Source organism: Tursiops truncatus, chromosome 15, assembly GCF_011762595.2.
Source record: "Tursiops truncatus isolate mTurTru1 chromosome 15, mTurTru1.mat.Y, whole genome shotgun sequence".
NCBI classification, from domain to species: Eukaryota; Metazoa; Chordata; class Mammalia; order Artiodactyla; family Delphinidae; genus Tursiops; species Tursiops truncatus.
Genome location: NC_047048.1, coordinates 16,703,979 through 16,716,014, shown reverse-complemented (window position 1 = coordinate 16,716,014; position 12,036 = coordinate 16,703,979). Strand labels below are relative to the sequence as shown.

General features: G+C 43.4%; 1 protein-coding gene across 7 annotated transcripts in view; it reads right to left on the bottom strand.

Annotated features, from left to right (window-relative positions):
• XPO6 (exportin 6) overlaps positions 1-12,036 on the bottom strand; it is a 122,248-nt gene that overhangs the window by 93,314 nt on the left and 16,898 nt on the right. The gene's annotated exons all lie outside the window — the stretch shown is intronic.

The window sequence follows — 12,036 nt, the reverse complement described above, 5'->3', positions numbered from 1 at the left end:
GGGTGACAACAGAAAGTATTATAATCCCATAAGTCTATGCTTCCCCTGGGCTCACCTCAACAGCAAATTAAAATCCTTAGGATGATGAATTAAAAGTGGCTCAGAATACATACACTCTCGGAGACCTATGTATATATCTAAAAACTCTTTTGTGTTCCAAAAAGAGTTAAAATCTGCCAAGTGGAGCTTTCAACTATGCCTGCCTTGACTTTATCTGCATTTTTATTGCACTGCTCATGGTCCAGCAGTTCAGAGACTATGCTGTACGACTGACTCATTTATTAAGGAACTACTAAGTCAACCAAGACTCACAATCACCTAATAAATTATAAGAAAAATTGGCAAGAAGGGCAAGGGCCACATAATTTGAAATCTTCTTTGACTTTTCCCTCAATACCACTTCTACCAGGCCCTAATCACCCCCTGCCTAGATTGCTGTAACTTCTTTTACCTAGTCGTCCTGATGTCAGCTTTCCCAATTCCAATCCAATCTGTACTTCACTACCAGATAAATACTCCTAAATATCCATTTTCTGCCCCAATTATTCTAAACCTAGCTTTAAAGAGGCTTTGAATCTGGTCCAACTGAGACACTCAGCTATCCACTCAACAAATAAACTCAATATTCACTAAGTAACTGATACTGCATTAGGTCCTTGAGATACCAGGATGAGTAAGACTGTCCTTGACTTCAAAGAACTGGAGATGGCATGGGGGGTGGGGGGGGCGGGGAAGAAGGGTAGAACCTATGAATAAAAACGTAGAATGTGATGGTCTACATCCTATAGTAATGACATATATATAAATGGCTTTAGGAGCCTAAACAGAACTAACTCTGTCTGAGGGAGACAAGAAAGCTTCACAGAGATGATAATATACATTGGGATTTGAAGAATGCAGAGTTTACTAAGAAGAAAGAAGGAAAGCATGCCTGATTCACCATTACTCACCACAGGAAGCCATCACTCCACTCTGAATACTCATGGTCTCAGAACAAATGTCTATTCCCATCCTGCATTTGCTCCTGGGTCTGCAATTCATAGTTCAACCTTCATGAAATTTCTTACGAAGTTTACAGTGCAGATCCCCTCCTTGTTTTCATCTTTTGTCTTTTCTTGTAATCGGTATCACAGAATTTTGCCCATGGCACTGTTCTCTGCTCATTTCGGAATGGCACAATGAAAGAGCACAGGCTCTGGTGTCAGGTTCCTTGGGTTCGAATCAGAATGCACCTTGGCCTAGTTATGTAACCTATTACTCTTTCTCCTCTTGTGCAAAACTGGGGGTAAGAGAAACTAACACACGGGGTTGTTCTGAGGATTACATAAAATAATCTATGTAAGGCATGTAGTAAACCTAATGCCAGGAATAAAGTAAGAGTTGAAAGTCGTATCTGTAACTATTAATAATTCATAGATATTAGGCCTCTCTAACCAGAACATAAACTGTCTGGAAAGAGATTCTGCCTAATATGTTTGTACTTCCTGTAACGTCCAGTATGGACTGGTACTCAAATATTTTACAGACCAAATTCAGGAGAGTAAAAGGAACAAGTAGACTGTTAGTATCAGTTTTATTTTCTCAGGAATAATGGTAATTCCCTCCGAATTCAAGATACATATGACTCTGTTTAAATTTCCCCCTTTAAGAGCTCTGATCAGGGCTTCCCTGGTGGCGCAGTGGTTGAGAGTCCGCCTGCCGATGCAGGGGACGCGGGTTCGTGCCCCAGTCTGGGAGGATCCCACATGCCGCAGAGCGGCTGAGCCCGTGAGCCATGGCTGCTGAGCCTGCGCGTCCGGAACCTGTGCTTCGCAATGGGAGAGGCCACAACAGTGAGAGGCCCGCGTGCCACACACACACAAGAGCTCTGATCAGAATGACCTTTGCTCACAAGCACTCAATGAATACGTTTTGAAAACCAGGAGACTGCTAATAATTTATCTTAAAAACACTGAGACTGATGATGGGTAATATGGTGCTTTGTTTGTTAAGACACCTAGATGACAGTTTTCTCAAATCCTGATTAAATCTGTAATGTTTTACCTAATTGCCTCTATAACACCCCTCTCTAACACATAAACTTTTTATAAAATAGATACTGGGGAAAAAATGACTTTTTTTTTTTTGTGGTACGCGGGTCTCTCACTGCTGTGGCCTCTCTTGTTGTGGAGCACAGGCTCCGGAAGCGCAGGCCCAGCGGCCATGGCTCACGGGCCCAGCCGCTCCGTGGCATGTGGGATCTTCCCGGACTGGGGCACGAACCCATGTCCCCTGCATCGGCAGGCGGACTCTCAACCACTGTGCCACCTGGGAAGCCCAAAATGACTATTTTTTTAAAGAAGGTTTTTATCAAGCTTTTTGCCAGGAGCCACGTTTTGTCTATCCTTCAAGGAGGTGAATCACATGAGCCTTCTGTATTCAGGTTCATGCTTCCTTGATAGTAAACCTAAAAAAATGACGGCGAGCATAGCGGAGTTCCAACTCAAATACTCCCGTGGCATATCTAGAACAGTTTTACTACTCTATTTACTTATACATAAAGAACGTTTCTGAGAAAAGTGATTCTATACTAACTGCTGACCAAGGTTAAAAATAAAAAGTATGCAAAACATACCTGGTGTGTTACAACAGACACCATTAGCAAAGAAATTCAATCTCATATAAACTCTGGGAGCTAACAGGATTACCATGGATGCCTAAACTCTCAAAAGAACACTCTCATTCTTCCCTATACCCTTCACCACTGCAAAGAAAACAGACAAGGGAAAAAAATCTCTTTGGCCTTTAGGCCTGCATATAAGTAGAGATGAAATACTAAGCTTAAAATAACACACAATGGGAATCAATGTGACATCTATCCATCCCCTCCTGCAGTCAGCTCAAAATGCTAAGAAGCGCACCAAGGAAGCCCCAGGCAGGAGAAGAATACGCAGAACAAGTCTTCTTCCCACCTTTCCCATCACTGCTCTTTGTGTCTCAACCTGCAGATACTGTCCTTTTAAAAAACAAACTAAACACACCATGATGAAGTAGAACTCTCACTTTATTTCTCTGAAAGCAAATTGGTAAAACCAGTTGAATCTTCAAAGTCTGACACTCAGAAGTGCAGTCACCCTGGGGGTGTTGAATGCTTCCACCAAAGACAGAGGGGAGACAAAGGGTACAGATACACAGTGAAGTAATTAACTCTAAAAGTTATATACCGGGCTTCCCTGGTGGCGCAGTGGTTAAGAATCCGGCTGCCAGGAAGGTTAAGCTGGGACGAAGTAAGAGAGTGGCATGGATATATATACACTACCAAATGTAAAACAGATAGTTGTGGGAAGCAACCGCATAGCACAGGGAGATCAGCTCGGTGCTTTGTGTCCACCTAGAGGGGTGGGATAGGGAGGGTGGGAAGGAGACGCAAGAGGGAGGAGATATGGGGATATATGTATATGTATAGCTGATTCACTTTGTTATACAGCAGACACTAACACACCATTGTAAAGCAATTATACTCCAATAAAGATGTTAAAAAAAAAAAAGAATCCACCTGCCAATGCAGAGGACACGGGTTCGAGCCCTGGTCCGGGAAGATCCCACGTGCCGCAGAGCAACTAAGTCCGTGCGCCGCAACTACTGAGCCTGCGCTCTAGAGCCTGAGAGCCACCACTACTGAGCCAGAGTGCTGCAACTACTGAAGCCTGAACTCCTACAGCCCATGCTCCGCAACAAGAGAAGCCACCGCAATGAGAAGCCCGCGCACCGCAACAAAGAGTAGCCCCTGCTTGCCTCAGTTAGAGAAAGCCCGCGTGCAGCAACAAAGACACAACACAGCCAAAAATAAAAATAAATAAAGTAATTTTTTTAATTTAAAATTAAAAAATATAAAAGTTATATACAAAAGTTGCAAGGAAAAAAAATATTTTCTACTGGGCTTCCCTGGTGGCGCAGTGGTTGAGAGTCTGCCTGCCGATGCAGGGGACATGGGTTCGTGCCCCGGTCCGGGAAGATCCCACATGCCGCGAAGGGGCTGGGCCCGTGAGCCATGGCCGCTGAGCCTGCGCGTCCGGAGCCTGTGCTCCGCAACGGGAGAGGCCACAACAGCGAGAGGCCCGCGTACCGCAAAAAAATATATATATATATTTTCTACTGAAGGAAAGACATGGAGAGCCACACCATGTTCCAGGAAAGCAAGGCCGGGGCAGATGCACTTACCACAACTCTACGAACACATGACTGGAACTAACCACTAAAGTTATACGTGTGCCTCGAAAGGCTCCTGGTTGTCTCACCTACAGCTTAAATCTGAGCAATATTTGCCCTTTGAGAGTAACTACAGACGTAACTTTGAATGATGTCATCATGCAGATACTTAATATTTGATTAAAACGTATACTGTGGCTGTATCTAAACATAACTCTAATCATTAAAAGGCACCTATCTGCTTTAGTCTAAAACTACTATAAAGGTGATCAACTACAAGACATTCCCGCCCCTCCCACCCCCAGTATTTCTTGGGTTTGCAGAAAGTGCCCAGTCAGATTCTCCGTCCCTTCCATGAACAAAAGGATCTGTTTACTGCTGAGGACCAGGAGTCAGGAGCAGGATGACTGCCAGTCATCTGGGCCAGAAAGCCCAATGGGTCCCACTATGGTAGTGAGAAAGCCAAAGCAGTATATTCGGTCCCTATGGGGACCAATTAGAGGAAACATCTTGTACACAGAGGACAGTGTGTTTTATGCTGGGAAAAACCAATCCACCCACTACTAGACAAGCTATAATAACAAGAGGCACCAATTAGCTACGAATGGACAGGTGCCCTGGTTTCAAAATTTTCCAGCAAATCTAAAGAAAACTACAGAGTCATGACAAATAACTGTCATTCCTGATTCTAGACTAGATCCTGTACTGGAGGGAAAAAATGCTATAAAGGACATACTGGGCCAACTGACAAAACTGGAATACAGATGGTAGATCAGATAAAAGTACTGAATCAATGTTAAATTAATTAAAGTTGACAACTGCACTATGGTTATGTAAGAGAATATCCCTATTAGGAAATATACTATCTAGGGGCAATGGACCATGATGTAGGCAACTTACTCTCAAATGATTCAGAAAATATCGTGTGTGTGTATATGTATGTATGTGCATAAATATACATAGAGAGGAAGTGCAGATAATAAAAGCAATCATGGCAAAATGTTAACAATAGGTGAGTTTGGGCTAAAAGTGTAAGAGTGTTCTTGGTACTACTCCTTCTTTGCAAGATTTCTGTCCAATTGGAATTTTTCCAACTAAAAAATCTCATCTGTTGGATTGGTACTCTCCACCTTGCTCCTCACTGCTCCAAGCTAGCTGGTCAAAGAGGAAAGAAAAAGTGACAAAAGAGTACAATAAGAAGGAAAGGATTATGTTACTCTCTCAGATGCCAGATTTATTATCTCACACTGTTTCTGAAAAAGGATAATACATAGCCTAGACATTAAAAATTTTGCATCTGCTGGTTGGACAAGAACCACATCCCACTAAGAGCTAAAATACATATAGCTTATACACTTACTTATTTATATTCTAGTCCGAAGGCTTTAATTAGACAGCCAAAGAAGCAAATGATAAAAATAGTTATTCTGCAAGAAACTGCCTAAAATAAATGTGTAATACAGCCAAGAACAGGCTCTCTTCACAATCCCATCTGCTTCTCTTTCCCAGGTACATATCCCAGGAGGATGAATGTTTATACCAGCATGCCTAGTCAATTAAACTCAAAAGATACTTAGTGAGCACATTTAACACAAGGCATGCTACCAAGAATTCCTAAAAGAGGACCACAGAATCTTAAGAGAGAAATAAACAAACCCCAGAGAACAGCAAGTCCAACCTCATTTTACAGATGAGGAAAATGAAGCTCAGAGTATCTTGCCCAAAGTCAGCCAGCTATTGGTCAAGTCACTGGGCAGGGCCACCAGAGTCCTTTCCCAGCGACGGCTCCTCTACCCCTTAAAGAAGCCCAGAGAAGTTCTGCTCCAAGGGCTGTGGGAACGATGAATGAGCTGGCATTACCCTGCATTCGATGAAATCAGGAAATGAATGGGTGCAAGGTTGATGGACCACCATAAAAACACACTGCAGGGCTTCCCTGGTGGTGCAGTGGTTAAGAATCTGCCTGTCAATGCAGGGGACAAGGGTTCAAGCCCTGGTCTGGGAAGATCCCACATGCCGCGGAGCAACTTAGCCTGTGTGCCACAACTACTGAGCCAGCGTGCTGCAACTACTGAAGCCCATGCTCCTAGAACCCGTGCTCTGCAGCAAGAGAAGCCACCGCAATGAGAAGCCCGCGCACCTCAAGGAAGAGTAGCCCCCACTCGCTGCAACTAAAGAAAGCCCGCGTGCAGCAACAAAGACCCAACACAGCCAAAAATAAATAAATTAAAAAAAAAATACTGCAAATCTGAATCACAATTAACACTACAGCTCAAATGTAAATAATTTCATTTCACTGCTGTTACCACCTGCACCATTTAAGAGCAAGTCTCTTGTAAACCCATACCACCTTCCTCCTGAATTACTCCCAGAATGGCCTTTTAAATAAGTTAAAATAACATGTTTGTAATTTTGGCAAAAATCTCCAGACTATATTACAGACTGTTGGAATCTGGGGGAGCATAATCATTTCCCTTCTCTCATCCTCCCTGGTTCTATCCATTGATATACAGTCTCAAGAGATCAAGTACAGGTCAAAGTCTAATGTCCTCCTCAGGACGGGTAAAGCTGCAACCCCTTTCTCGTTCTAAACTGCCCTGGCCCGCCCATGCCTAGCCACAAGGGGAAGGCGGGACACAGAGGAAGACAAGGTTCTCCTGAGAGGAAGCAAGTGAGAGGGCACAGGCACAAAGCTGGGCAGTGTTCTGATACAGTCAGTGACCTTGCACCTAGTAGATACGGGCCTTGGTGCTGGGCTCCCCCCAGTGCAACCATCAAGAGATCAATCACTCTTGTGGGAAGAAAGAAATGCGAAGAGGGAGACAGGGCCCAGAAGACTGTGCTCCAGTACTGCTCCCACTTGGGGTACAGACGACAATCCCCTGAATGTGCACCAAAGCAGGAATGAGGGGACACAGAGAAGGTGCTTTTTACACGAGCAATGACAGAACTAACAGGCTGCATGGGAACCAATGCTACCACTGAGAGGTCCTCAGCCACAGCCTGGCAGGCAGAGAAAATACCAAGTGAGAGCCGGCCCCAGCTCCAGAATACAGCCTGCATAAATTTGGGCAAATCCTGCCAGCTCTTGGAGCATCCTTGGTACTAAATGCAATCAGGTGTGTGTACTGCATGTTGATTATAAAGCACTATGTAAATGTTGGCTAATACAGTAGTTCCTCTCTCACTACAGGTTTCTCTTAGCCCACCCTCATGTTTGGATTTGCTTTTATAAAGGCAAAGTCTCCTAAGTTGTCCTCAGCTTGTCCCTCTCAATACACCCAGCACCACCTTAATGCTGTAATTCTTAATTTATGATCAGTCACATTACCCTAAGGCTCTCCAAGTATCACTGCCGACTGCCAAAGGGTGCTTATGTATCCCACACAACGTAAACAATGATGCCCACGGGAGCAGCTGCTGAAGGACCTTTGACGGTGCTACATTCTGCAGGAAGTGTGATGCTGCTACACAAGCAGAGATCTGCGTTCAGTAGGAGGTGACTCTTCCTGACTGGGGAGTTCTAAATGCTCCTCCCATCACCATAGATGACTACTAGTCACCAAGAAAGAAGACACCACATGCTCTGGTGAGAGCAACTCTCTCCACCAGGGACTATCCTGGGTGCTGGGTTCTGCACAGCACTATTAGTCGATGCAATTTTCTTAAGTTTTACTTTCAACAGTATGCTTGGTAATCACAACTGTGATTTTTAAAAAGCTGTAACTTTTACAATATGGAAAGCTATCGTAATATTGAAACTATTCATGATTCTCTTCCTCCACCCCACTGAAGATTCACTGGGTTAGAAGACAGAACAATGGCAGTTCTGGGGATGTTTTTTTAGGAGTGGGGGAAGTGGAGGTGGGAGGTACACAGGAGAAAGGAAATGGATACTTAGCTCCTGTCCAACTGTCTGATCCTGCCAGGAATCCTGGCCTTGCTCACAGCCCTGGATAATGAAGGGATGACTCAAGAAGCAGCCTTCTATCAGCCTCCAAACCCCACACAACAAGCATAATTAGCTTGAGACGGGAGCATGTAACCACCCTTCCTACAGTTCCCAACCGACCCTGCTAGGACATGGGGGAAAGGAGTAGAAACAGAGGTAAAGATAAAGTGCTGCTTTTGATTCCCACCTCCCAGCTCTGCTCCTTCACTCTGGGCAACAGCCCAAAGGCAAGGACTAGAAATTCCACACCATTCCACCTGAACGTGCCCTTCCACCATACAGCTGGCTGGGTACTCCCTATCCTGGGAATGCCTTAAAATGAATTGTCACAGCGTAACTGTGAGGGGTGTGGACTCTGGAGTCAGCCTCAGGTCTGTATCTGACCTCTAACTTTACCACTTTGTGCATGACCTGGCACAAAGTACTTAACGTCTCTGAGCCTCAGTTCTTCACCTGCGAAGTGGATTTACAACAGCTCCCCACCAGGTAGCTGTGAGAAGTAAATGACATAACACACAAAAACCCCTTGGCACCTTTAACTATAAATGAGCAGAACTCTTTCACTATATATTTCACTGATGAGTCAGTAAGCTTTAAAAAAAGGAAGAAACCAAATAAACAAAAATCCCACATAAGTCAACTAAATGCTCAAAAAAATTCCAAGAATGCCACCGTCTTCACTTTCATTTTTATAGTGATCAACCTACCAGTGCCGCACACAAAGAATAAAAGAACAGCACCATTGTCTTCCGGGCTTCTATTTGTGTTTGGGACAACATGGGTTGGAATTAGATTCATGATTCCAGCAGCAAAAGCTGTCTGGTCTTTTTTTTAAGAAAAACATATTACATAGAATCCCAATACATAAAATAGACTCCATCAGAGACTGCTTAATTAATGGGGCTGAAGGAGGAGAACCCAAACGCCTATCCAGCATTTGGGATACCTCCAAGAAAGTACCACATTAAAATTCCTCAGAATTAAAGCCCTTCCAAAAAAAAAAAAAAAAGCCCTTCCAGCTTCGATTCAGGTTCTACCAAGTCTGGCAAGTTTTCTTCAGGTAATAAATGGTTTATAAAAGACTGGTTTGCAAATTCTCCCTCAAGTATCTTTCAACTGCAAGCCTCTCACCACCACTCAGGGGCTTTGCCACCTGACCATCAGGGGTGATCAAGTCACCCCATCACCTGGCCCTGACCTGCCCCCATCCCCATGCTCCCTCTTCCAGTTTCCTCAACCACCCTGTGCCCCAGCCAGACCCAGCTTCTCCACATAACAGCTCCATGTCTTCACAGATGCCATTCCTGCTACCTAGGATGCACTTCTCTACCCAGAAAACTCCTACCTATGCATTAAGACTCCTTGAAAATGGCACGACCTCTGTGAAGCCTACTGAAGTTCCCCCGGCAGGGCCGGCCATTCTTTGTGGGCTTCCTAACATTACACTGAACACGGTGAACTGAAATGACCTCTTTCACACAACACTGGCGAGATCATAAACCAGTGCCACCACAATGGAAGACGATTTAGCAGTTATCTACAAATTTTAAATGCATAGACAACTTCACCCAGCGAATATACTTACGGCAATTTTTTTTTTTCCTCCAAAAGTTTATGTGTGAAAGGACCTTCAAGTCAACACTGTTTGTAAAACAAAAGATTGGGAACAACCTAATTTTCCATCAAAGCAAGACTGGTTAAATAAGGTACATCCCTATCATGGAATACTATGCAATAGTGAGAACGCTCTATACACATAGGTATGTGGAACTACATCCAATACATTAAAATTTTTTAAAAGGCACGAAACAGTGTACCAGTATGTACAGTATGCTACCCATTAGTAGAGGCAGAGTAGGGAATATGAAAATACACACGCTTTTCTTTAAACTGGTAACGGTGGTTGCCTCTAGAGAAGAAAATGGGGTTCTGGGGACAGGAGAAGGGAAAGAGGCTGACTTTTCTCTGTACACTCTACTGTATCATTTAAATTTTGTACAATGTTCACTTGTTTAAAAAAGAAAACAGAGAAAACAACTAGAGAAAAAAGAAATTTCCTGCTAATGTGTGGGTCTCTCCAGTAGCCTGGAGTGCATAGGCAGAGACCACTTCCTAGTCATCTCTGTTCCCAGGGTCTAACTAGCACACAGCAGGCACTTAATAAACACTTGTTACAGGAATTATTTTAACTCTTTCTCTTATACTAAGTGAAGCTATAGTTACTCAATGGTGATAACTTAAAAAACTAACATTTACTTAGCACTCAGTACATACCAGGCACTGTCCTAAGGACCTGACATCAACTCCTTTAATCCTCGTAACAATCCCATTGCACAGATGAGGGAAATGAGGCCCAGAGAGATGAAGTAACTTGTCCCAGGTCACATACCTGGTTAAGTGGCAGAGCCAGGATTCAAACCCAGGCCCCAAACCCATGCTCTTAAACATGAGGTTATACTATTTTTCAGATACCTAGGAATGTATTAAAATTGCTAAACACTGAATGCATTCCTTACTTGAATACTTGCTGCAAAAATCCGTCCTTAACTGCTTAATCATAAGCAATGTTGAAATAAAATGAGTTAGGCCACTGCCTACTTGGAGACTGAGGTATCTCTAATCCAAGTTCTGATCACTGGCTTTGCTGATTCACAATGACCCCACCCCACTCTCATGGGTATCCGGCTCTGGGGAAATAACACACTGACTAATGAAAACAAGACATTGACTTGCCCACAGAATTTACCATGGAAGCTATAATTTGTTCCATAAATAAAATCCTCTATCTACACCAAGCATTCCATTTCAGTGGGTGCCTGATCAAACTCTGAAGGCCTTTGGAAAAACGACCTGAAAAATGAAAAACCACACAAACACACAAAACTTCCCCCACTACCAAGGACTTCCAATGAAGATGTCAAACACGAAAAAGACACCGCGGACCCTCTCTGGTTGTCCTTGTTGTCCCCAACGCCACTCTTACTCCTAAGCAAAAATTCGTACATTTCCTGAGGTATTGTACATTAGCTACTGTCACAAATGCATTCATTCATTTTTAGGCTGGCTATTTTGTTGCTATTGTTGTTATTTTTTGATGACACGGAGGGAAGCACCTTACCTAAAGTTCTCCAAATCATGCTGCTGTAGAGGTTAACTTCTAGACGAGTTTCCTATATAGTCCCAGCCATGGAATGTGCTGTCATTTCACTGGCTTTCACTCTCCAAGCCCATATTCTTCCAATCTTTGTCCCTATTTCAGGTTCCCTCCTCCCCCAAGGCCTGTAGCCCTCTGTTCACCAACAACAACCATAAACTAGGAATGGGACATCTTGACCAACTAAATATGCTGAATTCAAGACTGTTGCGGGGACTTCCCTGAAGGTCCAGTGGTTAAGACTTCGCCTTCCGATGCAAGGTTCGGGTTCGATCCCTGGTCGGGGAGCTAAGAACCCACATGCCTCGCAGCCAAAAAAAAAAAAAACACCAAAAAACATAAAATAGAAGCAATATTGTAACGAATTCAATAAAGACTTTAAAAATGGTCCACATCCAAAAAAAAAAATCTTTAAAAGAAAAGAAAAAGACTATTGCCATAGATGGACTGTCAATTTTCAAACTTTAATATTAATACATAGACTCAATTCAAATTTTATTTAATCTAATTCATCTTTTTTTCTGCTTTAAAGGATATTGAGATGCCATGTACTATATGATCCCATTTATATGAAACATCCAGAATAAGCATACCTATAGAGACAGAAAGCAGATTTGTGGCTGTCAGGTGCTAGGAAGAGGCAGAAATGGGGAGTGACTGCTCCTGGGTACTGGGTTTCCTCTGGAGTGATGAATCACTCTAGAACTGAAGAGTGGGAGTAGTTGCATAACAGGGTGAATGT